The sequence below is a fragment of the Dendrobates tinctorius genome, unplaced genomic scaffold (genome assembly GCF_039654945.1).
Source record: "Dendrobates tinctorius isolate UK_male_01 unplaced genomic scaffold, ASM3965494v1 ptg000199l, whole genome shotgun sequence".
In the NCBI taxonomy this organism is placed as follows: Eukaryota; Metazoa; Chordata; class Amphibia; order Anura; family Dendrobatidae; genus Dendrobates; species Dendrobates tinctorius.
The window spans coordinates 2,321,502-2,330,696 of NW_027361866.1; the positions used below are offsets into that span (position 1 = coordinate 2,321,502).

A 9,195-nucleotide genomic window follows, 5' to 3' on the forward strand; every position below is an offset into this window, starting at 1 on the left:
TTGTCTGGAAATGTCCTTATGATGAGGTAATTCTTCTTTCAGGAAGAGAGTCCTATGTAAAACCAAGAGAGAGCACCTAAAGAGGTGCAGACTATGTACAATAACAGTTCTGGACCATTCAGCGTTCATGATCTCTGCAGTTCAATGTGAAAGCTGCCAATATAACTGGGCAACACTGGAAAAACAAAACTAAACCATGATGATCACAAATAGAAAACAAAAGGCACAACGGTGCAAATACCCTCCTGGGTAACGAGAGTTATTTTTGCTTGAGATTGCTAGTGGTAGTCTCCTTCTGGGATTTCTGGAAACTGGTTACTGGAACTGCTTCCAGGGGAGAAAAATGCGTTGGCAGTCCACAGATAATCCTCTTCCATCGGAGTCAAATTTGTAGCTTTCTGTACTCTTGGCTGCAGGACTGGTGTTGATCCAGCTTGGCACATGGGGGTAGGCACAAACACTGTTTTAGTAATCACTGGGGGTGAAGGGGCAGTAGACGGTTTCTCCCAGGCATCTTCTCTCCTCACTCTCTGACTATGAACTGACTGAACTCCTAAAACTTCCCGCTCTTTTATGTATTCTAACTCCACCTGCCTCCCAGCACGTTTCGTGTTCCAAGCAGGGAGCCACCAAAGGTGCTCTGCTGCACTCCAAGCAGGGATCCGCAATGTGGCTTTGCTGAACTACTGTGTTGTGTGGGATGCAAGTGTTGGAGCGTGGTCAGGAGCCTCCAACCTACCTGGATGGTGGGGTACCACACCTCAGGCGGAGGTGCAGTACCTCTGTGGCAGCTGAATCCTCAGGGGCGCCACAGTACTACCCTGCTCCGTTCCTTGCAGTTCTGCTCCGTTTCCATTCCGTATCCTGTGGATTCTTATCCTACCTGTCTGTACTGGTTCCTGAACTAGTTCCTGCATCTTCTGTGTGAACAGCTCTCTACCTGTTTCCTCATACCATTCATAGCTGTCTATGTTCCTTCCTTCCCGAACCAGTTCCTGCAACTCCAGTGTGAACAGCCCCCTACCTGTTTATATATACTGCTCATCCCAGTCCGTGTCTCTGTCGTGTCACTACCGAGTCAGAACCTGTCCCTTCTGCTTCAGGCGTGCCTGCCTGCCAGTGCCTCAGCCATGCCCGCCTGCCTGCCAGTGCCTCAGGTTGTGCCCGCCTGCATGCTAGTGTCACAAGCCGTGCCCGCTACCCATCGTGTCCATTTGTACTAGTCCGCATCTGCTTGCAGTATCCGGTCCCTCAGTGGGATCAGCAGACACTGCCAGACACCACCCTGGAGTGGCACCTGGTAGCTACCTGCCGCACAAGCCTGACCTTACCATCAGAGGCTCCAGTGAACATCAAGGTAGCTGCTTAGTTACGCCCCTTCCAGGGTAGTCTGGTTTGTGGTCCGGCGGGGCCACACACCCCACGCTCGCGCCAACCAATCAGGGCACGAGCGTTACACTATGATATTGTACACAAATTCATTCCTGGGCTGATTGGAGGAAACCAAGGTTTTTGGTGATATACCAATTTTGGGGAGTGAGCCTATCTCTTTATGGATTCACTACATAGATGACGTTCTAGACATCTAGATTGGTTATTCGGAATAATTCAGAGAATTTGTTAGTAGATTAAATCAGAACAACTTGAATTGACATTTCACCTTTGAAACAACCGGAGAAGTTGCCATTTTTGGACATTTTGATCCAGAGGAAAAACAATGGGCAACTTAGCACCCAAACACACAGAAGGGCAATGGCTCCAAATTCATTGCTCAGGTGCAAAAGCAATCATCCCACTCCACTCCACTAAAAGAGGGATCCCAAAGGGTCAGTTCATGAGGATCCGTAGAAATTGCTCGGATGACATCAACTTTGAACATCAGGCGGCATTTAACTTAAATGACAGGTTTTTACAGAGGGGCTCGCCTAAAAAAGTCATATCTAAAGCATATTATGACACACGATCTAAGGATCGGCCAAGTCTATTGAACCCAACCTTCAAGCCCACTGTTGCAAGTAACACGTGCAGATTCATTATCACCTTTTCGAACAAACCTGAAAAAGTTAGGCATATACTGCAGAGACATTGGCCTATCTTACAGATGGATGAGGATATAGAAAGTTTGGTGAACTGTATCCCACAAATTGCATACAAGAGAGGCAGATCCCAGAAGGACAGATTAGTGCACAGCCACTACACATCACAAACTGGCAACAATTGGTTACAATCTACTGCAAAGAAATGCTACAAATGAAGAGGTTCAGTAGCATATAATTCTATCACTCAGAGTAAGAGCTTCAAAAGTAACGTGATGGGAAACTTTCCTTATCCGCTTCTGGAGAACGCCATTGCTTTTTTAATTTTATTTTTGCCAATCTAAAGTTGTCATATAGAAAGCAACCTGGGAAGCAAACCGGGAAGATATCAAAAGATGATTCAGGCAACAATTATACCCCTCCTCAAACCATGGAAAAGCCCTGATCGAACCGTCAATTTTAGGCTATCATTATTGAACACGGACCTAAAAATCTACTCCAATATCCTATCCCCTAATCAGAATTCATCATCTTTCCCCCATCTCACTCTACCCCTCCACCAGACCTATCCATCAATGTCAATGGCTGCTCGCTTTCCCCAGTCCCGCACGCTTGGTGCCTTGGGATGATCCTCGACTCTGCGCTCTCTTTCAAACCACATATCCAAGCCCTCGCCTCCTCCTGCCTCCTCAAACTCAAAAATATTTCCCGGTTCCGCTCATTCCTCAACCACGAAACCACAAAAACACTAGTGCATGCTCTTATCGCCCGCCTCGACTACTGCAACCTCCTACTCTCTGGCCTCCCCTCTAGCACTCTGGCACCACTCCAGTCCATCCTACACTCTGCTGCCCGACTAATCCACCTGTCTCCCTGCTATTCTCCAGCCTCCCCCCTATGCCAGGCCTTTCACTGGCTTCCTATTGCCCAGAGGCTCCAATTCAAAACCCTAACCATGACATACAAAGCCATCCACAACCTGTCTCCTCCATACATCTGTGACATGGTCTCCAGGTACCTACCCGCACACAATCTTCGATCATCTCAAGATTTCCTTCTCTACTCTCCCCTTATCTCTAATTCCTGTCAGGAACACCGCACTGTACTTGCTCACTGAGCCAGTGAGCGTGTCCTGAGTGTCAGGATCCTGTCAGCGCCGGCGTGCAGCCTCCGCTGAGCAGGGACTCACCCGCACTGTTGGGGTACCGGGGTCAGGTACAGCCAGAAAGTACCGATGCACAGGACCTGTGGATGCTGAAGTTTAGCAAGCAGACACGGGACCTACGGTCATGTGACTGCAAGGGGGAGGGGCTTAGCATCCTGCTTAGTGAGATGGAAAGACACTATACAGAATTACTCAGAGTCAGGCAAAACGGGGTTCATACACAGAGATAGCCATAACGTACCAAAGATGAGACAGAGTGGATAGTCAGGGCCAAGCAGCAGTCAAAAACCAAACAGACATAGAAGGTACCAAGCAGAATCCAAAGCAATATCCAGAGAACAGACCGAGTCATACACAGATTATCAAGCAACCAGAACACAGCAAAAACACACTCAGGGGTCACCACACTATGCCAAGGGCAAGAGTATAACTGACAGGGATGGGAACATCCTGAGGCTATAAGAAGCCTCTCCCAGAACCAGGGAGAGGCCACAATCATAGCCCCAGGTGTGCAGGTAAGCCTGCACCGGGATCACAACCTTTAACCCCAGAAATGCCAGTCATCAGCACTGGTTCCAGACATTAACCCCACGTGTGCGAGTCAAACCCGCACTGAGATCATGACACTTCCCACAACCGCATACAAGACTTCTCCCGTGCTTCCCCCATACTCTGGAACTCTCTGACGCAATACATCAGACTCTCACCATCAACAGAAACCTTCAAGAAGAACCTGAAGACCCACCTGTTCTGACAAGCCTACAGCCTGCAATGATCCTCGGACTACTGAACCACTGCCTGACCTGCTCTACCCTCTTCTACTGTATCCTCACCCATCCCTGTAGACTGTGAGCCCTCGTGGGCAGGGTCCCCTCTCCTTATGTACTTGTGTGTCTCTTGTCTTACAAATGTTTATTATACTTGTCTATATTTCCCCTTTTCACATGTAAAGCGCCATGGAATAAATGGTGCTATATAAATGCATAATAATAATAATAATAATAATAACAATAACCTGTCAGTGTGGGATAGAATATATTGGAAAGACCAAAACAGAGTTTAGAAGGAGGGTGGGGGAGCACATGCAGGACATAATAGAAGAGATACACCTGGAGCCAGACATGTGAATGTCATGCATCAGAGGCCAGGGCCAGGCAGCGGCCATGAGCTGTATGGGGATTGATCATATCATGATTCTATAAAGAGGAGACTGGGATAAAAAAATATTGCAGAAGAAAGCCAGATCGATATATCATCTGCAAACCACTACACCTCACGGTTTGAATGAACAAATGTCATTCAAATGTTTTCTCTAGAGGAAGGGCATTATAGGGACACGAACAATAAAACAGCTGACGACGAGTGGGGGCGACATTTGTTCAGGTTTCTAGGGTGTCAACCTCTGCTATGAGATAGGTGCCAGACTAAATTAGCCAATTATTAGGGTATTTCATAGGCACACTATCCCTTTATACTCTTGCCCCTATCCCCTGTCCCCGTGTCTCCCTCCCAACCCCATATGCTACTCCAAACCCCATTCCCTCTAATCCCAATTCTGGTAACCTGTCGTTTGTCTTAATTCTGGTTGTGGTGAATGTGCAATGATCAGGATCACTTGTGCATCATTATTACCTTGGATTTACTATACTTCAACTATTTCCCTGTCACTACTTTTAATAGGCTTTGGATATCGAGAATGGCTAAAGATATTTGGCAGGCCATGACCTTCGATATACTGTATGTGGTTTGCCAGATGGGTGAAGTGATCAAAAGGACACTCATCTAAAGGCTCTGTCCTAAGGGGTGTAATATGGGTGGTATGGAGTGTTAAAGCCAGACCACGTTACCCACCCCTTCTGTTTACCTCACCAGAATGAAGGCACGGTGAACTGCATGCACCAGTCAGTTGGAAGTGACAGATATGTGTCGCCTCCGAGTCTGTGTGTCTCACTAAGCAGGCGTGACGTTCCGCCGAGACTATGCGTTCCACCAACTGGATATGACATTCCAGAAGTGAGATGACCGCGAGGTCAAACGCGGTATTTATGATTTAAGACACATTGTTAATGGTGTACCACTACACAAATGGTCGGATCAGCACAACCTGTGACAATTTGGTGCAGGCATGATGTTATTATAACCTACCAGTTTGAAAAGACTACTGATGAATCTGGCAAGGAGGAAGTGTGTGGGGAGTGGCGAACCTCAGATATTGAAGAGCCAAGAATATAGAGGTATCCAATAGGATCACTAACTGACTACGACGGGTTGGGGTGACCAATTCCTTATTTCATATATGGGTGAGATTGCTTCTATTTGCTTTATGGTCATTAATAGAATATATACCCTACTGGACTTTATTATCCCAGAGACAAGATCATTGTTGTTGGTCATTAATTGTTTCCACAGTATGTTACTGTATGCCTCTGGCTGTGAAACATCATATTCTAGCTCTGTGAGATATCTCTTATACGAATTTGCCTTTTTTTGCTTTTTTATCTACTGTCTTTGCACTTTACGTTCAGAGGGACACTTGTTTAATTGTATACATTGCTAACATTTTTTTATTCAATAACATTAACAGTTATGTTTTAGCTACATACCACTTACTGATACTTTATACAGATGTCTCCCCATTACATAATCAGAGCTTATGGCTCTGTAGCTTAAGCTTCTACCTATAATGTTAAGGACGTGGGGAGACTCATAGAAAAAAATGCATTTTTTTAATTGCTTATTATTTTTACTACTTTTATAGGATCAGCAAAAATATTTTTCTTCACCTCAGTATACAAGAACCATAGAAATACAATGTAATACACAATGTTTTTCTATGGACATGTATAAACTACTTATTGTTCTTAGGGTTCATTGCCTGCAATAGACATCAAGATTACCAAATTCTACTATCTACATCATTGTGGGCTGTGGCTCCTAGCTGGAGCAACAGCCTGTGAAAATGGAGACCTGAGTGTTAAAGGCCTTTTACACATAGTGAGATCGCTAAAGCGTCACCGATTTTGTGACGCAACAGCGATATCGCTAGTGATCTCGCTACATGTGACACGTACCTGCGACCGGCCCCCCTGCTGGATATCGCTGATTGCACTTGAACGTCCTGGGCCATTTTCTCCTCTTTGCTGTCCTGCTGGCGCCGACTAGCGACGCATGGACGCAGGCGGAAGTCGTCATCATCGCTGCTGTGTGCCAGGGAGGAGCGACCGCCAAGCATCGCTGGATCGTTGCTGCATCACTGGTGAAATCTGCCTGTTTGGCAGCTCACTAGCGACCATTTAGCGATGCACCAGCGATCCTGACCAGGTCGTCTCATTGTCGGGATCGCTGCTGCATTGCTAAATGTAACGGGACCCTTAGTCCTGGGGAAACCTGATAACAGGATGGAGAAGTAAATAATACAATTTAATTTATGCAGAGAGCAGCCCTGCCACCCTCCCTCCTCCCTAAGGAGGTGTAGCTAGGAAGCGATTAAGTTGTTGGCGGAAAGAAAGGTGACTATAGAAGCTCTGGTGTGGCGGGACAGTCCCACTGAAACCGAGATGGTTGGGACCTATTCCACTACCAAATAATATACTTAGTATGTAGTCATCTGCGATTTTCTTTAATTTTTAATTTTGAAATTAGTGGGTTAAAGTGCATTATGAAAAACTCCCTCAGTAAATACTATTTAATCAGATATTACCTGCTATTAGTGATTTGCACTCTAGGGTCTGAGATCATTATGGAGATTACATGTGTCTGAGATCACTGTGCAAATTGCCTCTTCAGCGAGAAAGAGGACTTTTACTCTACAGCGCCACCTATTGGTAGTAGCGATCCTACAAGTCACAATCAACCCTTTAACGAGTCTTGTAATATGACTTAGGATAAAAGCCAAATCAGAATCTCAATTTGCAAACACGGTGTTTCGGGCTATTGGCCCTCGTCAGTGCAAAGTATGAGATCTGATTTGACAAGGTGATAGGCTCTGGACTCAGGTCTAAGGGGTAAGGTTAAAATTTCCCAGAGGAGCATTGCACGGCGAATAAGCCTCCTTACCTTGACAAGCCAGAGCTGGTATGTCACTCTCCACAAGGAGAAACCTTACCCCTTAGACCTCAGTCCAGAGCCTCTCACCTAGCCAAATCAGATCTCATACTTTGCACTGACGAGGGCCAATAGCCCGAAACACCGTGTCTGCAAATTGAGATTCTGATTTGGCTTTTATCCTAAGTCATATTACAAGACTCGTTAAAGGGTTGATTGTGACTTGTAGGATCGCTACTACCAATAGGTGGCGCTGTAGAGTAAAAGTCCTCTTTCTCTCTGAAGAGGCAATTTGCATATAAAATTTCCCAGAGGAGCATTGCACAGCGAAAAAGCCTCCTTACCTTGACAAGCCAGAGCTGGTATGTCACTCTCCACAAGGAGAAACCTTACTTACACCTGAGATCACTGTGGGATCTGTCTCAGACCGCTGACTGGTCTGTCTGGCATTTTAAGGGTGCAAATTTTCTCTTCAGAGAAGAGGATTTGAACTCTAGTGCCACCTATTGGAAGTAGCACTCCTAAAAGTAAATATTGACCCTTTACTGAGCCTTGCCACATGACTTAGGATAAAAGCCAAACCAGAATCCTAATATGCAGACATGTGTTTTGTTGTGTTGCCCTTCCTCAGTGGAAAGCATGAGATCTGATTTGATTGTGTGAGAGGCCTCTAACTGACGTATAATGTGGTTTTCCATGAATTTGATTGGCTACATATTTGATTGAAAGAAAGTTTGAAATAGCATGGATGTGCAATGGATGATTCCCCATAAATTGGAAATGTTTTAATTATGAATTTTGTCTTCTTTTCAGATTTATCTCCACTATAACAATCTTCTTTGGTTCTTTACTTCAGAAGACCCTGAGGAAAGAAGAAACAATGCCACTAATCAATGAGGAGTTGCATTTGAGAATAATGCCAGAATTTAGAGAGGCCTGTTGGCCAATGAAGATGATATGGGAGAGGATTTCCCACGCATATACTTCGGATTCACCCCCCAAACACTGGGGGCTGCAAAGGGAAGACTGTGGCTTTCAATACTGGGTTTTTAGTTCTGGTATTGAAAGTTATACTGTGTTCTGGAACACCAGTAACTCGTACTGGAAAGTGAAAACCCCATTTGGACCCAGCTTCTTTTTTATTGGACCCAAGGTAATTGACACCACAGGCAATGGAGTAAACATTCCACCACTTATTTCAGTCAATGTATCAGATACAGATATATTGATGCCTGCCTTTCCTCAAAAGATTAAGAAAAGAATGTCAAAGATTGGACGTTTTGTTATACTATCAGAAATACCAAAGTGACGATATATGAATTACTCATGTAACACTAGCCATGCTTACATATAAAAAGTGGAATATAATATATGGAAGAACCAGCTTACCATATTTTACCTGGATATTTGTTTTCTTAGAGTAAAGTTTATGATTTTCTCTGATCACTTTCCTCCAGTAATTTACTATCATAGAAATTAGAGATTGTTATATGAAGCTCAGTTGTGCTAAATTCACACATTGAGGGCAACTCATTAGAACTTTTTTCCAAGAGTTCTGGTAAACAAAAGCTTTAAAGAGTCGCATTTTATTGCGCAAACCCGAGGTTGCCCAAAAAAACAACTTTTCTCATGTGTACACCATTCTCGCCCCAGCTCTTACAAAGTGGGCGGTGCTTGGGCCGAATGGGGGCGGGTCTGGCATGACGAACCCCACCAGTCCAATTCATGATGTGCAGTGCCGTTAGCTACTGCACAAATCTTACTCCAGCAGAGACTGGAGTAAGATTTGCGGCGAGGCGAACGTAGCGGCACTCACCTCTTAATGAATCCGGAGCGCCTGCTTCAAAATACACCCTCAACAAGACAGGCAAAGAATCTCTGAAACACCACAGCATTTTAGATTAACACATTCCTGTGGTTTGGGCAAAATATAACTAGTGATATGTTCAC

The 9,195-nt window shown here is 45.0% G+C and overlaps 1 long non-coding RNA gene across 1 annotated transcript in view; it reads left to right on the top strand.

The window, feature by feature from the left end:
- LOC141056734 (uncharacterized) overlaps positions 1 to 8,688 on the top strand; it is an 88,083-nt gene extending 79,395 nt beyond the window's left edge. The window contains exon 4 of the long non-coding RNA XR_012221915.1: positions 8,059 to 8,688. This is a non-coding gene — a long non-coding RNA (uncharacterized lncRNA). The remainder of the gene's footprint in view (positions 1 to 8,058) is intronic.
- Positions 8,689 to 9,195: the final 507 nt, after the last annotated feature.